The sequence below is a fragment of the Canis lupus genome, chromosome 12, assembly GCF_011100685.1.
Source record: "Canis lupus familiaris isolate Mischka breed German Shepherd chromosome 12, alternate assembly UU_Cfam_GSD_1.0, whole genome shotgun sequence".
NCBI classification, from domain to species: Eukaryota; Metazoa; Chordata; class Mammalia; order Carnivora; family Canidae; genus Canis; species Canis lupus.
Genome location: NC_049233.1, coordinates 14,245,687 through 14,270,277, shown reverse-complemented (window position 1 = coordinate 14,270,277; position 24,591 = coordinate 14,245,687). Strand labels below are relative to the sequence as shown.

The 24,591-nt window shown below is 40.4% G+C and overlaps 1 long non-coding RNA gene across 7 annotated transcripts in view; it reads right to left on the bottom strand.

Moving 5' to 3' along the window:
* The window catches only part of LOC102156802, an 80,704-nt gene that overhangs the window by 47,378 nt on the left and 8,735 nt on the right, over positions 1–24,591 (bottom strand). For 5 of the 7 annotated variants that reach the window (XR_005367789.1, XR_005367790.1, XR_005367792.1 and 2 more), the window contains 2 exons: positions 23,997–24,035; positions 10,276–10,448 (listed from right to left, as the gene is read on the bottom strand). This is a non-coding gene — a long non-coding RNA (uncharacterized LOC102156802). The remainder of the gene's footprint in view (positions 1–10,275; positions 10,449–23,996; positions 24,036–24,591) is intronic. The other 2 variants (XR_005367794.1, XR_005367791.1) reach the window with 1 other exon arrangement.

The following is a 24,591-nucleotide window of genomic DNA, read 5'->3' as shown; positions in this document are numbered from 1 at the left end:
AATAATGAATGTGCTACCAGATTATGAAAAGCATATGGCTTGGGGCTTCTATTCCCCTTTCCTCTTTCTTAGGAATTACTCACAGCACTTAGCTCAGAGCTGAGCACCTAACAGGTAATTGAAAAATAGGCTTGACTATTGAACAAGCTAAGTGAAGCCCAGTTAACTATAGTTCTTTCATGTACACACACGCACACACACGCACACACACACACACATTCAAACACACACATCTGTAGTCAGATTAATGCCTTATTTATCTTACATTATTGTTAGTACATTTCCCAAATAAATAAAGCTCACCCCTTCAAAGTTATATATTTTAACTGAGATCACAAAATTTTCTTAAAGAAAATACACACTATTCTAACTTCTTAAATAAAAAATTCTCAACATAATGTAAACTGTAAGCAATGAATCATGATGGTTCTAATTATAAGCATCAGTCATTTTACTAGGCTCTCAGATTCTGTTTAGGAACTTTTAGTCATCATCAGGGTATTTATTATTTTTAAACTGTATTCTGAACACTTGAGGCAATGAGACCTCACCCCCTCCTACAACGCCTTAGGTCTGGTGACAACTTTTGCCCCCAGAATAAAACCTGAGAGTTGATCCTTGAAGACAATAGGCATTCTGCTGGGAAGGATCCAGGTGTGGGTTTGAGTATGAGGCCATATTAAAATAAATCATCTGGTAACTGTAGCCATCATCTACATTAGATTCTTAGAGAAACAAAAAAGCAACTCCATCCAGGAGTAAAATATACTGAAAGGCAATATCCCTAAACCAAAGCCCCCTTTATTTTGCCCCTCTGGGTTCTCCAGCCTGCTTCTTCCTCTGTGGGGAAGCCCATGCTCTGTCTACATAAACAAAGCAGGTGGTCTGTCCTCTTCATGGAAGAGACCCATTAGGCACACAGTTCTGAACAAAAGCAGAGAAACTCTATAAGCAAGGATCATCCAACACTGAAGAAAAGCTGATTCCATAAAAGAGAAGAATCGAGTGAAAAGAGAGAGCAGCCATAATTCAGAGAATGGAAGTGACATTTTTAAGAAGTATAATTAGTATTTGCAGAGTTTGAAGAAGATGATGCATTCAGAAGCCAAGAGCAGGCTACTGCAAGAAAGAAGTATTTAGGGGCACCTGGGTAGCTCAGTAGGTTAGGTGTCAGACTCTTGGTTTGGGCTCAAGTGATGATCTCATGGTCTTAGGATCAAGCCCCAGGTTGGGTTCTGTGCTGAGCATAGAGTCTGCTTCAGATTCTCTCTCCCTCTCCCTCCTGTTCACTTTCTCTTTCTCTCTGTCTCTAAAATAAATAAAATCTTTTATAAAAAGGAACATTTAAAGGACAGGAAAGAATTTCAGGAAATTAAAAAATGATAATTTAAAAAATAAAACCATCATATCAACAATAGAATAAAGAAGACTAAAGACCAAAATAGATGTCTGGAATTTATGACTGATCTGTGAACATCTATAAATTGATCTAGAAGCAACCTATAAACAGCTCATAATGTAAGGCAACAAGATAAAGGGATGGAAAATGTGATAGGTGAGTTAGGGGACATAGAAAAAATCTGTGAGATCAAGTATATGTTGAATAAGAATTTTAGGAGAAAACAGGGACAAAGGAGAGGAGAAAACAATTTTTTAAAAAAAGGGAGTGATGAACTCCCCCTGGGCTGAAGAATTATAGGAATCTCCAGATTGGAAGGGGCCCATGAAGTCTCAAAAGAATGTCCAAAAGGATCCCAACTAGGGGTAGGGGAGATTTCAGAATTTTAAAAAATAAAGAGAAAAGCTTTAAAGCTTCTGGAAGAAAAGATAGTTTTTATAAAGGAAGTGGAGACAGACTGGCATCAGACTACTTGTTGGTTCCAGTAGGTGCTAGAAGTCAGGCAAGCAGTGCAAACACACGTGGAGACAAGAGAGAGGAAATGCACCTGTGTGTCATGCAAGGAGGCTGGGGGCAGCTCTGATGGCTTCCTGCCTAATATTGTTGTTACCTTCTTTTTTACTAACAAAACCCCAACTCTTTTTTTTTTTTAAAAGACTTTATTTGACAGAGAGAGAGAGAGAGAGCATAAGCAGGGAGAACAGCAGGCAGAGGGAGAGGGAGAAGCAGGCCTTCCGCTGAGTAGGGTGCTCCATGTGGGGCTCATTCCCAAGACCCTGGTATCATGACCTGAGCCAAAGGTATATGCTTAAACGACTGAGTCACTGAGCCATCTAGGTGCCCCAGAACCCCAACTCTTGGGGAGGAGGATCTCAAGGAACCTAGCTAAATTCTTGTCACCAGACTCCTGTGAAACTAGGAGTGGCCATCTGACCCAGTTCTGGACAATGAGAGTAAGCAGAAGTTGGTCCCTGGAACTTCCTGGGTAGCTTTTTCTAAGGAACAGACTCACTAGCCTGACTTTTCTGTTCATTTGTTTCTTTTCCTTTTCCCCCTGCCTGCTTCTCAGAATGTGAACTTGAAATGCCTTAAAGCTCACACCCATGCTGTGACCCAAAAGACCAATGCTCACATGATAAAGGTGCTGCTAGAGGAGGGCAGAAGGAACCTGGGTCCCTGATGAAAAATAAAATCACAAAATAATTCAAAGAAAGGTGGCAAATTTACAAAATAATTTTGGAGGAGGAATGGTCATTTTAAGTGGGGCATAAAATGTATAAGCCACACAAAGGAAGATTAATGAATTTGACAAATTAAAATTTTAAAATTTTAAAATAGTCCCACAAAAGTCAAATAATTAAAGATAAACTGAAAAAATCCATTATTGCCACTCATATCATGAAAAGCTAATTCCCTCAATATAATAAACTCCCTAAAAATTGCTACTGGAGAAAAAAAAAGACTGACTCAAAGAGAAAAACAGGCTAAAGGTAATAACAGTTCACAGGATAAGGACTACAATCACCCTTCTATGAGAAGATATTTATCTCATAATAAAGGTTAAAACTAAAAAGAAAAAAAAAATAAATAAAGGTTAAAACTATGGTGAAATACTGTATATAACATATATTATATTATATATTAATATTACTTATCATATTAAATATTATATATATGTATTCTTGCCTGATCTTGTATCTTTATAGAATTTTCTAAACAGATAAATGGGAAAATTGCCCTTGGAAAGAGTTTGGATGATGATCAGGAGACAATGATAGATGGAACGTTTACTTTTCACCATATAACTCTTTCTTTATTTTGAAATAGAGAGAGTACATGTGAGTGGGAGGTGGGTGAGGTGCAGAAGGAGAGGGAGAGAGAGAATATTTAAGCAGACTCCCTGATGAGGGTGGAACCCCATGTGGGGTTCAATCTTAAGACCCCAAGGTCATAATCTGAGCCAAAGTTAAGAGTCAGGCACTCAACCAACCAAACCACCCAGGCATCCCATAACTCCTCTTTTTAATTAAACATCATATTTTGAGGTAATTGTAGGTTCACAGGCAGTTGTAAGAAATAATACAGAGAGAGTCCTTGTGCCTTTTACCCAGTTTCCTCCTGTGGTAACAATTTGCGAAACTATAGTCCAATATCACAACTAGTATATTGATACTGATACGTTTTCAACACCACGGGATCCCTCATGTTCCCTTTCATGGCTACATCCACTTTCTTCTCACCTGTAACTCCTCCTTAACCCCTAGCAACCACTGATGGACATCGCAGGAATGTTGTACAAATGAAATTACACAGTACATAGCTTTTTTGCATTGGATCTTATCACTAGACATAATTCATTAGAGATTCATCCAGGTTGCTGCATGCATCAACAATTTGTTGCTCTTTATTGATGAATAAGTTCCATGGTATAAGTATAAACCACAATTTATTCACTCATTGAAGGATATAAGGGTTATTTTCAGTTTGGGGCTATTTTGAATAAAGTTCCTATAAACATTCATGGACAGTTTTTTTGTGTGACCATAAGTTTTTCTTTCTCTGGGGTAAGTTCTCAAGTGTATAACTAATGGATGGTATAGAAATCACATGTTTAGTTTTTAAAGAAATGGCCAAACTCATGGCTGCACCATTTTACATTCCCACCTGCAATGGAAAAGTGATGTAGATTCTCCACTTCCTCTCTAGCACTCGGTGTTGTCACAGTTTTTTCTTTAGCCATTCTGATATACATTTAGTAATACCTTGTCTCTTAATTCACATTTCCCTCATGGCTAATGATTGTTGAACAACTTTTCACGTATTTATCTGCCATTTGTATATCTTCATTGGTGAGATGTCTCTTCATGTTTTTTGTATGTGTTTTAATTGGATTTTTTTCACTGTTGAGTTTTGGGAGTTCTTTATATATTCCAGATACTAAGCCTTTTGTCACATACAGAGTTTGCAAATATTTTTCCTTGTCTGTCCTTTCTCTTTTTATCCATTTAATAGGGTCTTTTGTTGAGTGCAAGTTTTGAATTTAATAAAGTTCAATTTATCATTTTTCCTTTTATGAGTCATGCCTTTGGTGTCATGTCTAAAAACTCTTTCCCTAGTCCAAGATCCTGATGGTTTACTTCTAGATTTAATTTTCGGAAAGTTTTATAATTTTATTTTTTACATTTAAGTCCATTTTCCATTTGAGATTTTAAAAAATAAAGTATGAGGTTTAGGTCAAGTTTCTTTTTTTTGGCAGGGCTACAGATGTCCAATTATTCTTGCACCATTTGTTAAAAAATCTACCCTTATTCCATTGAATTGCCTTTGCACCTTTGTCAAAAATCATATATTTATGTGGATCTATCTATGGGTTTCCTCTTATCTACCGTTGATGTATGTGCCTGTCATTCCACCGATACTACACAGTCTGGGTTATTGTGCAATAAGATAAGTCTTTACATCAAAAAGACTGATTCCTCCTTATTTATTTTTTTAAAATTGTTTTAGCTATTCTAGCTTCTTTGTCTTTCTCAATAAATTTTACACTTGATCTTGACCAGGAGGCCAAGAAATGATTTCAGATAAATTACAGACTAATTTTATCTATACCTTTAAAAAACTGTCCTAGGATTTAATAGGGATTAAGTTAAACTTAAGTATCAATTTGGGAAGAATCACGTTTACTTGGCTGTCTTTTAACACATGAACATGGTATGTTTCTCCATTTATTTAGATCAACTTTGATTTCTTTAATTAGTATTCTGTATTTTTTAGTATTCAAATCCTGGACATGTTTTATTAGGTTTACAGCAAAGTATTTCATTTAAAGTGAGTGTTTATAAATTGTATTGTATTTTTTGTTTTGATGTCCATTTAATCATTGCTGATAAATAGAAATATTGATTTTTGTAAGTTAATGTATCCTGCAACCTTATTGAAATCAATTATTAATTCTAGAAGGATTTGTTTTTAGATTCCTGAGCATTCTCTACATGAACAATCATGTCATGGGAAAATAAGGACAGTTTTATTACTTCTCTTCTAATCTGTATAACTTTAATTTCATTTTCTTCCCTTATTGCAGTGGCTAGTACTTCTAGCACCAGTTGAATAAGAGGGGTAAGAAAGGACATTCTTGCCTTGTTCCCACTATTGGGGGAAAGCAGTCAGTCTTTTATTATTAAGTATAATATTAACTGCAGGGTTTTTGAAGATGCTCTTTATTAATTTGGATAAGTTCCTATTTTTCTGAGCATTTTATCATGAATAGGTGTTGAATTTTGTTAAATGCTTTTTCTGAATCAATTGATATGATCATGTGATTTTTTTCTTTAGACTGGTTAATATAATGAATTATAATGATTATTTTCTGACTATTGAAACAGCTTTGTATCCCTGGAAGGTACAAATGATAAGAATATTAATGCAAATCACTTGTAGTATCTTTGAGTCTCACCCAAACCATTCTTTCTCTGAGCTCTACTGCACTTCCTTACCTGCTAGAGAGGTTGACAAGACTGGCTTTAGAGGACACTAATCCAGGCAAAGATCACAGGCCATGATGCTGGCAAGTATCACAGGGCAGCCAGCATGCCAAAGAAGAGAGTACTGTGGATACATCAGACTGAGTGAGGAGATATATGCATTGTGCCAAGCTTGCTGCCTTGGGGCCCACCGAGGTATTAGCCTTCAGTTGGCCAGTAATTTCTTTTTCTTTCTTTCTTTCTTTCTTTCTTTCTTTCTTTCTTTCTTTCTTTCTTTCTTTCTTTCTTCTTTTCTTCTTTCTTTCTTTCTTTCTTTCTTTCTTTCTTTCTTTCTTTCTTTCTTTCTTTTTCTCTTTCTTTCTTTCTTTCTTTCTTTCTTTCTTTCTTTTTTAAGTAACTTCTTTTTTAAAAAGAAGATTTTATTTATTCATTTGAGAGAAAGAGAGAGAGCACGAGTTGGGGGAGTGGCAGAGGGACAAGCAGACTCCCCACCGAGTGGGGAGCCCAATGTGGGGCTCAATCCCAAAACCCTGAGACCATGATGAGAGCCTAAGTCAGATGTTTAACCAACTGAGCCACCCAGGTGCCCCTGGCCAGACATTTCTTTGGAGAACAATATAACTGATTAATTCTGGCTAACTTTGCCCATAAACATACAAAGAATGAGGGGAGAATGCATCCAGCTATTGTAGGAATGCAGTCCTCATGCACATAAACTCATATCCGCTTACTTTGCCTTGTTGTATTCTAGGAATTGATTCTACATTTTTGGTGGTGTGGAATAAATTGCCTTCAACAAATCCCAGATCTTGTCACATTAATCTAGTGCACAGTTATAAAAATACCCATAGACCTCTAACATTGCTCATAGGCTGGAAAAACACATCTGAGAGAGATGAAGCTTGGATAGGATTCCTTTAGCCTAAAGTCCATATAATATTTAAGCTACCTGGAAGAAACCGGCAAAATCTGGTGTGTGGGGGCTCTCCCTGTGCCTAAGAACCCTAGGGAGGCCAGATAATCCAAAGCAAATGTCTGTTTAGAAGCAAAGGCCACTGATAAATTTAATTCTCTCATCTGAATCATCTGGTGAGGAATTTATATATGTCTAGTGAGAGTGGAAAAATGTTACCAAGCATTTTAGATGGAAAGGGCTCCATATTCTATTTTTCTTTCCTAGATTGGCGTTTCTCAATTTTTTTCATTCTATCTCCCCCAGGGAGGCTTTTTATACACTTTTTTCCTAATTGTTTCCATGCCCACACAAAATTTGGATACTACAGATATATTGTGTATCTGTTTATATTGATGGAAAAGGTTGAGCTTTGGAGGGCCATAAATGATTATAATATCTAATTCCACCCACAATCAGTTTTTGCCCCCCTTGGCAGCAATATTTCCCCAGTTAAGAATACATGGCCTAGATAAATGAGTGTCTAAATTCTTCATGAAAGCAGGAGAAAGAAATACCCTAAAACCACTTCTAAGTTTGCTCTCATGTCCTGTCCTGAGAATTGCTATAATAATTATTCTCCTTTATGTGGGCACAACTATTGGTATACTTCATTCCAGGATCAAGTAGAAAGAGATTTACTACAATCAAGGAAGTCAGTTTCAGGAAGTCTGGAAAGGCCTGGAAAGTCATAATTAGGCAGCTATCTTCTTATCTGCATTCTCTTCTAGGAACATGAGTTCCCACCAGAGTAGGTTCTAAGTAAAGGCTCTCACTGGCTCCCACCCAGTGCTGGGTGTCTCCTCCACAAATCCAAATGCCTAAAGTCCTCATCCACACATCCTTCTGGTGTCCTTTCACTGTTATGACAAGAAAGAGGATTAATAGAGGGTGAATTATGGCAACATTTTTTGCAATATTCAATGGCCTGACTCTGATGCCATTCTTTTTTAAGATTTTATTTATGAGAGAGAGAGAGAGAGAGAGAGAGAGAGAGAGAGAAAGCAGAGACATAGGCAGAGGGAGAAGCAGGCACCATGAAGGGAGCCTGATGGGGGACTCGATCCCAGGACCCCAAGATCATGCTCTGGGCCAAAGGTGGGCGCTAAACCACTGAGCCACCCAGGGATCCCCTCTGATGCCATTCTTAAGTGTACCAGCTTAATCCAAGACATTATATAAAATCTAGTGTTACATCTTAGGCTTGGAGTCTAACAGATTTTGGTCCATGAACCATGACATACTTTTCAAGGGCATTCATCGCAACATATTAAAAAAAGGTGTGTATCCAATTTGCCCACATCATAGCCTTCTTTGATTCATTTTCATTGGACTTTGGCAGCCATAGTCACATCAGGTAGCAGGGAAAGTGAAGTTGCTTGGTGGAAGCTGAGCATGCTAAGGTACCAGGTATGCCAGGGAAAGCTACTGCTGAGTTTGAGGGAGGCTCTAACATTATTTCCATAAACTGGTTTAATGAAGAATCTAAAGTCATTAGAAGATAAACATGAGATAGTTTCCTTTATGGAATATCTGCCACCTGCTGAGAAGTAGCCAAACTTTCCATCACCTTGATTATCAGAGCAGCCTCGCTTCAGGTCTGTGAGAGTCAGTGCTGCCAATTTCAAGCCTCAACTCTGTATCAAAGAGGACATTCTTCTCTTTCCACATTCCTGATTCCAGGGTAGCCTACAGGGGAGTCTGGCTGGGGCTGGCGAATGAGACACAGTCAGCTCCCACACATGCCTCCATCCTCTTCTCCATTTTTGTGTTGGGGTAGAGAGCAGAGGGATGGAAGGTATGTATCTTCTTAAGTGGTTGCCTATAGTGAGCTTTCAGGCTCCTCCAGACTTCACCTTGCTCGGTCATAATTGCTGATTTGGCTCAGTATCTGTGAACTCAGAAGGATCCGGTAGCAATTCCAACAGCCTTATGGATGAGGAGCTCAATTTAGAGGTGTTCCCCTTGGCATATGTGGACTCTTGGGAGACTAGGCCATCTGTTTCACTTATCTTCTAGCCAATGGATTCACCCACTTCTCTGATGCTCCAAAACTTTGGTCTCTGTCAAGACCATGGCCCTAAATCCCATTTGTCCTTCCTAACCCCAAATCTGGGGTTTATGACATGTACATGATCCATTTTCCACAATTCTTAGGAACTATAGAGGGAGCCCTTGTCTCTGTCTGGTGGCACACTGTGCAATCTCTGTCCAGAGATTTTTCTGCCTCTTTGGTAGCCCTGGTTTGGGTTCTCACAACTGGTGACTCAGTGTCACAACCAGGGAATAAAATTTCCAACTTCTTCTACTTGCTGAACTTACTTTCAAGGGTCTACATGAAAAGTTACAAGTGATTCTCTTGAGGTCTCATCCTGTGACTTCAGAAAGCAGAAGTCCCCTCGGACGAAAAAGGGAGGAGGATGGCTTGGAGGGCTCATGGCACCTGCTGAACTGGGCAGTTTCATTCCACACCTGGTTGCCCTCTGACACCTACTGGGAGAAGGGATGGAGAGTAGTAGAAGCTATGTTCCTTCCCAAGCCCAGTTGTGGTGTCTGACCCATTAATGGTAAGGAATTTGGATTTCACTCCCCATTACATGGCTTCTGTCCAAAGCTCTTGATTCCTTTTCCCTCACAAGGATACGTTGCAGATATGGCTCTGGGTTGTTGTCATAGATCTGGTGGCTGGCCACTCTGCCTTACCTCAGCTCCATTGCTCAACTCCATCTGGCTCAACCTCTGAGTCTCAGTGCAAATTTTCAAGAGAGGGAATCTGATTGGCTTTACTTCAGACAGATGTTCACTACTGGTTTAACCAGATGTGGATGGAAGGGCCAGTCATCAGATAAAAACATGTCTTCTTAGGCCTACTCATTCATCAGGGCTTATGGTTAGGATTACTATATCATCCTATCAACCAAACTGAGGCTTTCTGGAGAGCAAAGGGTAGAGTTAGCAAGAATTCCAGCTGTGCACACAAATCGGGACTGTCCTGAGCAAATCAAGATGTGTACTCACCCCTACCTGAAGAAAATCCCAAAGAAGGAAGAAGAGCTAGACAAGCATACCAGGCACATTTATGATGTAGCACAAAACAAATTAGTCATGAGGCTCCTTGAGGGAAGGAAATGTGTCTTGTACATCTTTGTATTTCAAAGTCTAATATGGTGTCTGTCAGATGTGGAGATAGCTAATGAATACCCATGGAATGAATGACAATTTAACAAGCTCCAATATCTTGTTGAAAAATGTAGTTAATTTTTACATGTCAACTTGGAAGTGTTTTTCTTTTTTTTTTTTTTTTAAAAAAAAGGTAAAACATTCAAAGCATTCTCTCTGAGAGACATTTGATAGTCCTGTTAATCAAGTTGCCTACATAATGCACTGAGAATTTTGAAGCTTGGGACTGTGCCCTTTCTATAATTTGGCTTAAAACGTACCTGCACCAAAGCCGCATGTTTTCTTATGAAAGAGTCTTTCATTGGGAACGTTGGTGATTCTCAAGTTTCTACCCAGAACTTCAGCCCTGATCCACAGGCTTATTTTGGCAATTCTTTGTCAGGAACTTAGGCGGAAATTGTAATCTCTCTTATTTGTCATTGGTCACCCTTGGCTGCAGGATAAAAACAGAAGCAGGGAAATGGAGTATGGTTGGAGGGGGTAGGAAGAAGGGATACAGAAGAGAGGAAGTAAGAGAGGAAAAGACAGGAAGATACCCAAAGACAGAAGTAAGGCTAGAGCCAGGAAAGAACCTAGAACAACTGCTGAACATCATCTCTGAGGGATACCATGTATGTGGTGCCTCATGGTGTCTGTAAAAGCCCACTGACTCCCAGCGACCCCTCCTATGGGGGACTTCCCACTTCTCTTTCAATCTAGGCCTTTCTTAGGCATGTGCAGCCATATTCATATACCTTTTTGAAGCCATCTCTAAGAACAACATCTTTAAGACCAGCAGAGGTAGTACGAAGCTGGGCTGAACACCTTCGCCCTCCTCCATCTGATATCAGAGTACCACTTTCCACAAGCTCTGTTAATATGGCCATGGGTCTCTATCTGTATTCCAGAACGCATCTGACCCCAGAGACAATGACCTAAATAATATTTTAAAATACTGTGAAAGGAAAATTGTCTTCTTTATTGTAGAGGGTGAAGCCATTATTTTATTCATTATTTATTATTTTGTCTTAAATGGGTTTATATTTGGGATGCCTAGTTCAGCAGTTGAGCATCTGCCTTTGGCTCAGGGCATGATTCTGAGTCCAGGGATTGAGTTCACATTGGGTTCCCTGTGAGGAGCCTGCTTTTCCCTCTGCCTACTTCTCTGCCTCTCTCTGTGTGTCTCTCATGAATAAATAAATAAAATTTTTTTTAAAAAATCGATTTATATTTGATGCTTTTCTACAAAAAAAATAAGGTATGATGTGTATGACAAGAGAAATAGAAAAGATATATTAGGAAAAATGTATTACCTCCTCTCCTGACCCTTCTTTCATATTTTGAAGCTACATTTTTTATTCCTTTAAATTATCATAGAAACTGTATTTTTTTTGCTGATTTTTGTACTTATGAATGTTCAAGTTGCTTTAACTTCTTTTCCTCTTCAGTCTCTATTATTTTAATTAAAATATTCTTGTGTTATGTCGATTTCTCTGGGAAGAAAGTCTCTGCACAACCCTCCCCAGATCTTGTTCTGTGGGAGAAGCTCTAATGCCAGGCATTTCCCTTCTCTTGGGTGGCAGCTGCCTGAATCACAGACATAAAGCCTCAGAGTATTTAACTTGGCTTTAGAGAGTCTCCTTGCAAACTCAAACTTAATGAGGATAGGAAAATTATTACAGAGGTGTTCTTGATCGCGTACAGAATGAAGGCACATTTGCAGTGGTCAGTGACAAGAGGGTATACCCCACTGTGTCTCTGCCAACCTCAGGCTCCAGAATTTCCCTAAGGCCTCATTGCCTCAGAAACCCAATAAACAGCCCAGGTTGTTTATTGGAAAGGGGCTCTGCCTCTCATCTACCATTCACTATTGCCCCTGGTGGCCTGACCACCCTTGCTTTCGGGTTGAGAAAATGGCAAAATCAGGGCCGTGTTTATGCGGTGCATTGAATTGTCACCTGTAATAAGAAAGCAGAGAGAAAGAATGAGGCTCAAGAAATTGGTTAGTCTGGGCATAAAGACATGAATGCCTTGAAATCATAAGGAAAATAGAAGGGTTACAAGTTTTCTTTTTAAGATTTCAGAATGTTTCATGATGGTTTAAGCCCATACCACACTATTTTTTAGACCACAGTTTGGCAAATTGTGGCCTGTGGGCCAAATCTGGCCAGGCAGCAGTTTTTATAAATAAAGTTTTATTGGAACACAGCCACACCCACTTGTTTACATATTGTCTATGGCTGCTTTTGGGCTAGAAAGGCCGAGTTGAGCAGTTGCAATAGAGACCATATGTGATCCACAAAGCCTAAAATATTTACTCTCTGGCCCTTTACAGAAAATTTTGCCAACTCCTGTTTTAGGCCAACTTTAACACAGTCTCATCCTCCTCACTAATTTAACAGGAAGATATTTATATATCAGTGCAAAAGGAGAAAACATTGCTTATGATCGTGTCACTGTTTTTCTGCACCCACAAGTATTTCCTAGAGGGATTGCAAAGGGCGTAGCATTTGAGTCCTGCCTCCATGCTCTCCAAGTGTATATCCCTGGGCCTGTCCCATAACGTTTCATGCCTGTTTCTCATCTGTATATGGGAATTCCACTTGCATATAGCTCATCAGGTCGTAATGATTATTATTTAATGAATAGATGTTTTGTAACCAAGTAAAGAGTCAAGGACAGTGCCAGGCCATATATGGCCTCAATGAACATTCTCCATTAAGTGGTCCCTTTTTATTGCATAGCCCATTTCTCTATACCTAACATTCCATAAAACACACATTTATCAGAAAAGAGGAAAGAGAGAGAACCTGGAAAGAGGGCAGAAACTCATCTGTAATTCAGCAAGATCTAAGCACCTACCCCTTATTTATTTTTCCTAAAAATCATTCATAACAATTCCTGAACTGGATGTACTAGAACATGGCCTCCAGAATGGTCCCTATAAAAATTATAAACTAACCGTTGAAGAGAATGACAATACTCAGTGGCACTGCAATCTGCTCAATTCACTAGGTCCCCAGAATCCGGTTATTACAACTCAGTCTCATGCTTCAGTGGGTTAATTGTTCCTTGGATCGAATCACCCGCCGAGGCTCAGCACCTAGCTCTCTTCAAAGCACTTAATAAATTAGTGGCTCTCCACATGTACTTACCTGTGCACCACAAAGTCAGACACACAGGGTCTGGGCTGCCCTGGGTTTGAAAACAGGAAAGCTAATCAGGTCATTGCTCAGAGTGAGTCCAAGGAGCACGGGAGTAATTTGCCCCAAGCACCCAGCGCTGCTTTACCCCTTGACAGAACTGCTGAATCAATTAGCCTAATTAAATGAGGTGGAAAATTACTCCCACAAATAAGTTGCCATGAAAGGCAAGTCTTAATTTGGCCGAAGGGAAAGCAAACAGCTTTCCCCAGTGTCTTGCCAGAGTCTATGAATGGGGAATAATTGGCATTTATGTGTGTGTGTGTTTTTAAAGCCACGGTACAAATATGTTTTCGTTGACAAGCAGCTGAGGCTTTCTCTGGTAGAAAGAGAGGGTTCTAATTAAGGAACGGTATAATTGTGTGTGTTGGCTGAAATGCCGCATGTACCCCGCCTGCAAACATCGAGGCCTGGAACCCGCCCCACTGTGAGGAGCAGGGGCTCAGGGCACCATGGACCCCTGGCAGGGGCACCTGACAGCAGCCAGCAGCCTCTGCTTTCTTCCTGGAGATGTTTCTCACTAACCTATGCAGGGAGGATCAGAGCACTCCACTGCAAGTGACCCAGAAAGGCAAACTAAAAAGTTAAAAAGGATGCCTTCGTCCTGTGGAATCCACTACAGGCCTTAAGAAGGATGTTGGAGGGGCACCTTGGTGCCTCAGTGGTTGAGCATCTGCCTTTGGCTCAGGTCGTGATCCTGGGGTCGTGGGATCGAGTCCCGCATCAGGGTCCCCACAGGGGGCCTGCTTCTCCCTCTGCCTGTGTCTCTGCCTCTCTTTCTGTGTCTTTCATGAATAAATATATAAAATCCTTTAAAAAAAAAAGGAATGATGTTGGAGAAATACATTTCTGAGTGTAGAAAGGTGATCAAAATTACTTGATAAGACAAAAACAGTTGCATGATGGTCTATGCCAGAGTGAAATGCAGCCACCTCGCTCTTCCGCAACTCAGCCCCCAAACTCTGGGACCATCCAACCCTCTGCCTGCCCCAAGCCCAGCCCCATCTACAAGGAGAACTCGAAGACCTCTGCACGGCTGGAGAGGCTGTAGGGCCTTGGAATCCTCAGACAAACCCAGCAAAACTCTTGCCCAAGCTGGCCTCCATGGGCACTGTAACTGATAAGTTTGTTCACCAAAAAGTCTCTTTTGGATATCTTTCTTAAAGATCTCTCTCCCAACAGGGATGAGGGTTTGAAAAAAAAAAAAAAAAAGTCAGCTATGGGGAGAAAGAAAATCTCTGCAGCACTTGGGTAATTTAAAATTAAAATACTGAAATGATCACAGCATGTGAACTTCTCCCACTACCCTATTTCTAGGTGCTGGGTGGGATCTGAATCAGTGTGGTTCTGAGCCCCAGGAGTAGTTCAGATGAACAAGGCTGATGTGGGTGCTCAAATCAACTCAGCTCCCTCCCGGGTCTTCCTAGAACCCTAGACAGTGTCTTACATCCTCTTTCCATCTAACTGAGGACAAATGAATGATTCACTAGGGACTCCCAACTGGGGAGAGTCGATAAACATAAAGGGTCCTTAAGAAGAGGGTGTAAAGGTGATGGAAGGGTTCAATCTTTTAACTGATGGACTAAAATGGCCGCATGCCCTGTGGAGGCCAAGAAAATTAATGTCAATTTCTCTGTGCCGTGATAGGGCTCAGTTTTTGAGATGGTAAGCTTAAGAGACAGTATAGCTTAGAGTTAAGAGCATGGACTCTGAAACTAGCTAGAGGGACAGAGGGAGGAAGGTAGGGTGGAAGAAGGGAGTGGGGAAGGAGGGCTAATGCGAATGCCTTACCTGCCATGTGCTGTGCTCTTTACAGATATTGTCTCATTTAAACCTCCTCCAAACCTATGGAATTCATCTCTAAGGAAGGGCATTTTAAAGAGAGCCCTTTGGATAAAGCTCAGAAGTCATATAATTAAATGTTGCATTTGATTTGTAACCCTCAGCCCATCTCTGACCCTCTACCTCCTTCCCTGAGCATATTCCATCCCCAAACCCCCTCTCATCCCTAGGATGAGGCTCAGGGATGGGTGGGAGGCAGGAGGTGTCTTTGTTATCAAATATTTGATAATTTTTTAAAGCTAGCGTTTTGATGTTTTTCTTTTACTGTTAGAAAATCTGGTACAAATGCCAAAATTTCTGCCATGCTTACCAAGATGCCAAGTCAAATTGCTATATTACCCACTATTTTTCCCATTTTGCAGATAGGGGTCCAGAGATCAAATAAGTAGCCCACATTTACAAAGCAAGACAGTGGCAGAACCACTGACTCCAAAGCCATGTGTTGGTTGGCTTGAGTGCTTGACTCCATTCCACATGCTACCTCACATTTCCTACAGGACTTGAAGTTTAGCAGCACAGCCCAGAGGTCATCCACTCACCGGTCAGGACTCCACTGTCCTCCAAGTGTCCTGGATTGTGTGTCAGCTTGAACAAGTCCTTTAACACATCATGCCTTCATTTCCCTGTTCATGTCTCAGTAGTCTATTGTGTGAAACTAGTCTGAAGAATGTCTAGGGGTAAAAATGCTTCCTGGGAAGTAAAAAGAGCATGAAGTCCAAAGAGATGCTACAAGAAGAAGCTTTTCTGAGAGATGCTCTTTTTCTCAAACCTACATGGATTTCAAGTAGGCGAGGTGTGGCCTTTTTTCACAAAACAGCAGGATCGGATAAATGGATCCATGGTATCAATTTCTATTTTCCATCTTCTTTCAGATTATTAAAAGAATGTGGACCCAGTCAGCCATTGAGGGAGTATGAGAAACTCTGGAGATTGGGCAGCAGGAAGATCTAGAGAGGAGAGTGTCGAGGAAGAGCCTGCACCAGACTTTGAGGGTGTTTTCAGGCTGCAAAGTTCTCGCTAGGGCTTGTGGGACTCTGAGATTCCCACAGAAGCCCTATTTATCCCTACTATTCTTTACTGATGAAGTTTTCATGCAGAACCTGAACATGTGAAGCAATGATCTGTCCATCTGAACTCAAGAAGAGGGGCCACAATGAACCAGAATGGACTCTCTCCATTTAGACATGGAGGGACCGGAAGGGTGGCAAGGAATTTATTTTATTTTATCAAAGGACAACAACCTCTCACAGTTCATTATTGCCCCATTTGATGACCATGCAGGAGACTGACTCAACAGAATGGTAGGTGTCTCTTCTTCTAGCCCTCAGGTTTCTCATGGGCCCAATGATTCTAGTGTTTTCTCTACCCCTTCGGGTCTGGTAAGCACTAGTTATACCTCATTTCTTAGTGTCTGTCAGGATTTATTTTTTAATTTGAAACATGCACTGTAATTTGAAAATATGGGTTTTCTTTAAAGAAATAATATTTGCCATTTTTCAAAATAGGTCTATTGGATCCCAGGCTAAGACACGGTAGCCAGATGTTGGCATGGAGATGGGTCGAAATGCGCTGGCTAGAAGTCCCCTCTTTGAACTCAAAGCATCTTTGGGTCCACTGTGGCCTGTGACCACCAAGGATCCAGAGCTACATCTGCCAAAGATCAGGAAAAAGATGAGGTGCTTATCCAGCCCTTGATCGGGAAGACAGAAATGAGGGGTTGGGGGAGGAAGACCCATTAAACACCAAAAAATATTTTTGAGCCTGAAGAATGTCAATTCTTAAGTAAAGGCAGCAAGGACTCCACAGCCATATCTATACCTTCCCCACACTGCAGAGTAAACCCCAAATTGTGCCCCAACATGATGGTGCTGCTTCAGGTGGCGCCCTCCCCAGCAGCCCATCTACAAAGCTGAGGAAGTAAACTCTCCTCATTCCAGGAACCCAGTTGGGACTCTCCAAAATGAAGGCCTTCCCAAATAGCATCCCAGGGTCCTTTTTTAACCTCTTATCTCTGCTAAATCTGCAAGGCTCTGTGGGGTTGGGTGGGCTCCAAGGGGGGATTAAGTGGAATTGGAGAAGTTTTGCAAATAAGCAGTTACCTACCATTAGCAACTTCACACCTACAGCGAAGGCTCAACTTCTCCCCCTCCCTTTCTTACCCAAGAAGGGTAAGTAATAATTCTGTTGTATAAGAGAGAGAGACTGTGTGTGTGTGTGTGTCCGTATGTGCATAAGCACACACATGTGCACTCACGCACAGTAGGCCACGTATGTATCTGCACACCTACCCACATGACCTGCATGACCATATCCTTACCTGCAATGCCTACAGAGTTGGCCAAGCCCCAGGGAAAACATGCACTGTGGACACCTGTGTAACCATTTTTAGCATGCACCCATGTACATGTGAGTGTATGTGTGTGCGTGTAAACACAATTTTTTCTCTTCTTACAGATTCTCTTCTGAATATTTCATCAGATCTAATAACCATTCTCTTCCATTTCTATCCTAACCAGGTTTTCTGCTATGTCTGCTTCAAATATCACAAAATAAACGTTAATTTTTTTTTTTTTTTTAACAGCCTTAGTCATAGGACCTCGAGCTACTGCTACCAGCTTTCCTGGCTGGCCTTGACCTCTCTGGGATATCTCCTACCAGAATTCCCCAGAAACACACCAGTAACCTGAATGCATGGCCAGACATCTCAAGTGTTCCTTCTGGGTTATGTTATAAATTTTGGCTAAGGCATCAACACATGTCAACATGTTACTTTCAGTGACATGTTTGTCTTTTCTTTGTTAGCTTTGGTTCAAGGCCGTGAATCCATTTGGAGAAGTAATGTTTCCAAGCCTTAGCAAAACTGGTCTAACATGCTTCATGGACTTTGGGGTTTCTCTCTGCCTGTCTCTTCCTTCCATCACTCTTCCTCCCCCTTTTCTTATAAATCCAAATGAAAAGGATATTTAGTGATCAAAGTGAATTCAACTGGCAGAGCATGAATGAACACAAACCAATGAGCTCCCAGTGACCTCTGTCTTTGGTCGGATCATGATGAGATCCATCTCCTGTACCCATTCTTGCTGCCTCTGGGGGGATCAACCATGTCTCCTCTTTTTATCTGAGCTTTGCAATTCTCTTTCTTCTTCGCAACAACAACGGTGGTCTATGCTCAGCTTTTAACCCTGCCTTCTCAAATCTCTCCTCTCCTTCTTCATTATTCAAAATGTCTTTGATCTGTTTGAAGTGGAGCTCCAGGGTACCTGCTGCCTTCCTCCCAGGGATACTGAGAGCTCCAAAGCCATCTCCTCTTGTCCCGAGAGGGGCTACTTCTTTGCTCATTTCCTTTTGTCTTTGAGAGAACAATTTCCTTGACTATGCTTTCATTACCCATGTGGGAAAGAAGGTGCCACCACAGCCCAGCTCAAAGATCTGGCCTATGAAGTGATCTCAAAGTGAAGGTGTGTTGTGCATTCCTTATGGGCACCAGAAGGTGGCCGGCAGGAAGTCAGTTTACAGGGAGCAAAAGAACATGATTTTACTGCCTCTTTCTTAAAAATATATAAAAAATAAAAAATAAATTAAAAAGCTTCAGGTTTGAACAAATAATATTAATATACAGCTTGAAAAAACATCTTCATTTACAACCTTAAATCTAATCGGTTTTGGCTGTCCCAGAAACCCATTCACAAAAGATCAAGATATACCCCTATTAGGATATCCTAAAGAATTAGTCACAGACTCTGAAGAAATCTAGAGCAGGAGACAGCATGTGACAGTGAGCGGGGTAATAAAGCAGCAGGCAAATGGGATTCTAACCCTAGAACTGCTTCTGTGTGACTGTTGGCAAGTTACGTAATGGCGTTAGGGTTCAGTCTCCTCATCTGTAAAAGGGGAGGCAGGTTAACTTAAACCTCTAAATTCCCATGGGCTCCAAATACATCTGAGCAAGCCAGCAATATTAGAATGAGCATGTATGCTCCCAAGGCAACTACTTTGAAGGAAAAATATATTTATTTAGATATACAAGTTCTGGTGTTTGTTAAAAAAAAAAAAAAAAGATTTTTACTGCTTTATAGTCACACCTCGTATATTCCAGCTTCTGTTAGAAGCCTTTTATGACTCTGTCATTCATAAATTTGTCCAAACTCTTTTTTAATCCATTTACATTTCCTGTCTGTACTGCCTCTCAGGGTAATGAGTTCCATAACTTTATTACGTGCTAGGAGAAGTATTATTTCCTTGTTTGCCCTAAACTTCCCTCAAGCTTCCAAACTGCCTGTTTGCCCTAGTATTTCAAAATTCTACGAACAAGCCCATCCACAGTCTTTACTTTATAAACTGGAGTTAAAATCATTTTAGGCTGCTTCATAAAGCAAGAGCCTACCCCACACCATTCCCTTAATCACTATGGTTATTCAGACAATAAATGTGGGAGCGGATGGTGTAAGGAAGTCTTGGCTCCAAATGACTGAGAGTTGGGAGTGCCTGGAGGTCTAAAGCTTAGGCTTTAGAGTCAGACAAACCTACAGTCAAATTCCAGCTTTGCTACTTGCTGTGCGGTCTCCCTGAGTCTTACTTCCTCAGCTGGAAAATAGAAAATAGGACCTACTTCAGAAGTTATTGACTAATATAAATTTTTGTAATGTGCCTAACACAGGGACAGGTCTATTATAAATATCTCCCTAAATCCAGTGGTAGGTAGATAACAGTTAATGGACACTAAGACACTAGATAGACTTGATGCACAAGGTGTTCTAGAACCATTGCTTACATCATGAGCAGGGCCCAGATAAGTGGCTGGCAAAGACCAATTCAAGCTTCAATGCATGAGAAAATGGAAAGGTATCAGTGGGGAGTGATGTTCTGGACACTAGCAAGTGGATAGAGTTGAAGGGGAGATCTTTAGTAACAGATCAATAGGAAGTGTGATCTCAGCTTGAACTAAAGTGGTATCAGATCATGAACAATAAATATTTGCAAAGTGGTAGAGGAGATTTTAAACCAAAAGAAGGAAGGAAAAGACAATATGCTCTTCCTAGAACAATACCTTGAGTTTCAGGGGGTTGAAAATTGATTTCTTGCTCATACTAACCAGCTGTGTGATCTTGAGCTAGTCAATGCTATCTCTAATTCCAGGTTTTCTTACATATAAAATAGAATGAGTCTAGTTCGCTGACTTACAAACCATACTCCTTGAACCTGTATTAAGAAGGAGAGGAAAGAGGCAAGAATGAGGATAGGCTATGAGTCCTTGTCCCTAATTCAGTATGAGAATCTATACTTATAAGATTTTAAGATTGGCTTATAAAAGAAAATTGCATAGAGCCAAAATTACTCTTTTAAAAAAATCCTTAAATCACTCAAATGTATATTATTGTGGAAAGTCCAAAGGAACCAAAACCAGGTAAAGAAAAACAGAGTTATCTCTTCCCCTCTCATAATTACTCTGGCATTTGCCACTATTGAGCCACGTGGCAGGCTGAGTCTGTCTGTCTATCTATCCATCTATTCATCTGTCTGGCTGTCTCTCTCTTACACACACACACACACACACACACACACACACACAAATACATACAGGTACATGAAAACATGAACTAATGCAATGATCTTTCATTTAAAACTCAAAATTTGGCTTGTGGGGGTGCCTGGATAGCTCAGTCAGTTAATCATCCAACTCTTGATTTTGGCTCAGGTCATGATCTCAGGGTCCTGGGATAGAGCTGTGGATCAGGCTCCATCCTCTGCGGGAGTCTGCTTGAGGATTCTCTTTCTCCCTCTGTCCCTCCCCCTGCTCCCCACACACACACACTCTCTCTCCCTCTCTTTCAAATCAATAAATAAATCTTAAAAATAAAAATAAAATTTGGTTTGTAAAAAGGCTTACCCAGCTACAAAGAAAAATAATTGATACTACTAGATGAGATGCTAAAGTGCCTTCAACTCTAACAGAATGAGATTCCAACAAGAAGGATATAAGCCTTGGATTCAGGAATCTTATTAGAGGGATTGGAGAGAATCCATATGCATAGGAAACATTGGGACAATTTATTTGCACACCTAATCAGGCAACCAACAGGTGTGGGAAGTATATGGAAAATAAGAAAAAAAAATTTTCTGCATGAATACTGGAAGCCTAACAACAAAAAGAAACACTTGGCATCCACTAGCTCCATAACCTGACTGGCATCCTCATAAGTAACTGGTTACAAGAAAAGAATGCGGAGTCTCTATAGGTTATTCCCTGAAGACATCATCCCAAAGTGTACCCAGGGCCAAAAAGACCAATAAAATTCCAGCCACACCATCAGCATGATTGCTTTTTTTTTTTTTTTTTTTTAATATAGATACTTTGTCCAACTCCTGAATAAAAGCATAGCCTAACCCAGCTAGGGTAATTTGCATTGTTCTCATTCTCTTACCTTGCAAAGACATAATGAACAGGACAAGGCAACTCAGAAAACAAAGAGAGAAAATAAAGCAAAAGAAACAAGAAGAAGAGGGTAACCGAGGGAGAAATGAAGGACAGACTGAAGTATTCCAAAGAGGGGGGTTGAGAGAATTGAAATGATAGAAGATTCTTCAGTGGGGAACATTGAGAGAGGGTGTTACCAATATCTACAAAATAAGGAAGGAGAGATAAGATGGCCTTGGGCTTTCTCTGGTGGCTCCCTTCCTTTCTCCCACTCACAGAAGCTTAGAGAAAGTTGTATGGAGATTAACAAAAAGTGTGTTCTATCCAATAAAGCAACATATCTTTAAGGTATATGTCACAGGTATACTGTTCTCATTTATCCAAAAGAAATGCTTGGAACTTGTTATTCCATCAGGAGGATTCAACAGACATTATAAATACATCCAAGAAAGGTTAGGAAAAATATAAATATGAGAACTTGAAGGAGAAGGTAGCTCTATATATCTCTGACCAAAAATAATCAGTTTTTTATGGAGAAAGTTGTTCTCTTCAAACAAAAGCATCATTTTGGAGAACATTTCTCAAATGTCTTCGCATTTCCCCATTTATTTGTTAGTGTCTGGAGGCAAAGACCAGGTCTTATTTTCCCTTATATCCATCTAAAGCTCCATCTAGCGCACTGTCTTGTCCAAAAGAAATTTTTGTGTTTGCTGAAACAAACTTAATTAGATTGATTCATTGCAAGAGCTGGTATATAGGGTCTCCCAACAAGGCTTGTTGGTACTTTCAATGTCCCCTTTGTATCCACAAGATCAGTCCCTAACAATGATTACATTTTGTGTCATCTGGAAAACATTCTTTCTTGTGTGTTTGGAAAGATCCAACCTATTTGGTTTCCCAAGCTTTTCATCTAATAAACCTCTTAGAAAAGTATGTAATTTGAATAACAAGAGAATAAACTCAACCTTAGCCTATTGTGATACTAGGAAATAGTCAGTGCCAATCAATTGCAAAACAAATCCCAGAGTGAATGCATCCAAATAAAACAGCGGTTAACCTACACTTTTCTTCAGAGCACTACTATTGGTGTTGGTGTTGAGCCTGTGAAGGAAAAGGAGTATCTGTGAGCCATCAAGACTTTTCACCATCCTTTTTGAGGAGCAACTAACTATGAAACAAGAGATGGAAAGTCTAAATCCAGTTCGATCACAAAAGGACCTGTGGCTTCAGGTGAATGATTTAGCCTATCTGGGCCTCAGGTTCCTCATCTGTAAAATGCAGAGGTCACAGACTAAGGTCATAACCCCCAAATCCAAGAATTCTACCTTCTCATATCTATTGGTTAAGAAAAATACTGTTTCCAGGGATCCCTGGGTGGCGCAGCGGTTTGGCGCCTGCCTTTGGCCCAGGGCGCGATCCTGGAGACCCGGGATCGAATCCCACGTCGGGCTCCCGGTGCATGGAGCCTGCTTCTCCCTCTGCCTGTGTCTCTGCCTCTCTCTCTCACTGTGTGCCTATCATAAATAAATAAAAAAAAGTTTAAAAAAAATAAAAAAAATAAAAAAAAAGAAAAGAAAAAAAAAGAAAAATACTGTTTCCAGAAAATGAGATTTTGAGTTCTATATTTGAGAACATAGATTTTCTAACTTACGCTAACTTAATTAGAGCTCCAAAAGGTATCTGATAGCCCAGATAAAAAGATTGTGTGTGTGCACATGCATGTGTATGGGTGTGTGATGTGGGGAGGGTGAGAAGGGTTGTATAAGGCAAGAGTTTAATAACAAACTCTCCTTAAATTCCCCTGATTCTGGAAGAAAACTGATTTTCTCTGTGATGTGACCACATTTCATACCACATTTCCATGTTCATGTTTATTAATGAGACAGCCTTCCAAGGAGCAATGTTCCTTCTGAGAATGTTCTTAAGGTCCATCCTCCACTCCACTATTGGATGAAAACTTCTGGAGTGTAGAGCCCACAGGCCACAGTCCTGAAATGGTTCAAGAAGTAGAAAAACAGAGTCCTATGGGGAAACAATGGCATGCAGAGAGGGGTAAAAAGAAGTAGGCTATGGAGAAATTCTAGAAGTCTTGCAAGAGAAGTTAGAGGGGTGCACTCATTCTAGACAGCTGCAAATCCACAAGAAGACGGAGATTACCTCAGAAGATTCTACAATCTTTCCAGAATTCTAGTTTTTTCCTGACATGTAGAACTGAAATCAGTGAGCAACATGGCTTGAACATACGATGGCATGCTAATGGGCCAAGAAACAGCAAATGGAACCAAGAAAGGGCATAGTCTTTAAAGGCTCATGGACCAGAATGGCTGGTGCCTGGCTCATGATAAATGCTGTAAGAGTGTTTGTAAATAAATAAAAACAAAAACACTTATTGTCCAAAACCCATGTGAAATATAAGCCTGCCACCGGCATCTTAAAATGTTTTCAGCATTGTTATCTACAAGACTTTCTCCATTCATATAAATAAGAGGCCTGAGCTGTGACTGTGTTGTAACAAGAATGGATGATGAAAGCTCTTACTTACCTGCAGTCAACTTCATATGAATTGAAGGCACGTTTTGCCCTGTGGCAAAAGAATATAGAACAAAGTTGAATGAATGGCCTCTGCCTCCAAGATTGCTATCCAGTTGGTGAGGTAAATTATATGTGTGCCCTAAGTTAAAATCTACCCAAGAGATGTCATCAGACAGTGTAAATGCCAAATGACTGATACAGACAGGGTGTGCAGTGAGCAAGAATAGTGTGGACTCAGCAGGTCAGGGAAGGTTTCATGGAGGAGAGCTTGAGTTGTGAGCATGAGAGGAACAGTGAAGAGGAAAGGAGAGACTTCCAAAAGGCTGGAAGAATGAGCATAGGCACCAACATTGGAGAAGAATTAGCAGTGAAATATGACATTGCAATGACTGGTAGATCAGTTGGCTGGGCTAAGCAACTCAGACTTATCCTATTAGTAATAGGAAATACTTAAAGATAAACAGTGTAAGGTAAGCTCTCAGTCATCAAAAATTCTCTAAGCGAATCTAAGATATTGATCACTTCTGTCAGTGGTAGTCCTTGTTCCTAGTAGCCACAGAAAAACTATTCAAGGGTGCCCTCATCACATATGCTTTTAACTGATA